The following is a 1,103-nucleotide window of genomic DNA, read 5'->3' on the forward strand; positions in this document are numbered from 1 at the left end:
TCTATCCAGGTTTTATACACCAGGTCTGCCCTCAGCCTCCTCTGTTGCAAGGAAAATAACCTCAGCCTATTAAAATCTTTCCTCGTAGCTAAAATTCTCAAGTCCAGGCAACATCCTCGTAAATCACCTCTGTACTCTCTCTAGTGCAATCACATCATTCCTGTAATGTGGTGACCAGAACTGCACGCAGTTCCTCCTGAATGGGATACAGTTTAGATCGATCAGTGCGATGGCTGCATTTGACCAGCGGAGCGAGTGAAAGGATGAGGTTAAAAGGTCCAGCACGCAGCCCAGGGTTCCCAATCATCTTTCAGGATGAGTGTTACTTTCGCAAAGGCAGATAGCCTATCCTCTCTCAGGTGAACATTAAAGATCCCACTATTTCGAAGAACAGCATGGGGGGAGGGGTATGTCTCCCCGGTGTCCTGAGGCCAACACTTACCCCACAACCAACACTGAAAACAGATGATCTGGTCATTATCACAGCGCTGTTTGTGGGAGCTTGCTGTGCGCAGATTGGCGGCCGCATTTCCGACATTACAGCAGTGACCACACTTTACAAGTACTTCATTGGCTGTGAAGCGCTTTGGAACGTCCTGACTTTGTGAAAGGTGCTGTATCAATGCTTCTTTTTCTTGTGTACTCCCAGTGTGTGAAGGCAATGCATGGCATGGTCCTGAGACATGAAAACCAGCCCAGGCCAGACCAGGGAGGCCCCAGAAACTGTGTGCTGAGGTCCCGGCTACAGCAAAAGATGCAGGCACCAGAATAGGCCAGTGATGCTTGGGTGAGAGAGAGGGGGGAAATCAGCCAGGGTTCCTGCTCCTGATCACTGTCCTGTGACCCCTGGGTTAGAGAGAGAGGGAAATCAGCCAGGGTTCCTGCTCCTGATCACTGCACATGACCCATGGGTTCGAGAGGGGGGAAATCAGCCAGGGTTCCTGCTCCTGATCACTGCCCAGTGACCCCTGGGTTAGAGAGAGGGGAAATCAGCCAGGGTTCCTGTTCCTGATCAATGTCCAGTGACCCCTGGGTTAGAGAGAGAGGGGAAATCAGCCAGGGTTCCTGTTCCTGATCAGTGTCCAGTGACCCCTGGGTTAGAG

Source organism: Pristiophorus japonicus, chromosome 9 (assembly GCF_044704955.1).
Source record: "Pristiophorus japonicus isolate sPriJap1 chromosome 9, sPriJap1.hap1, whole genome shotgun sequence".
NCBI classification, from domain to species: Eukaryota; Metazoa; Chordata; class Chondrichthyes; family Pristiophoridae; genus Pristiophorus; species Pristiophorus japonicus.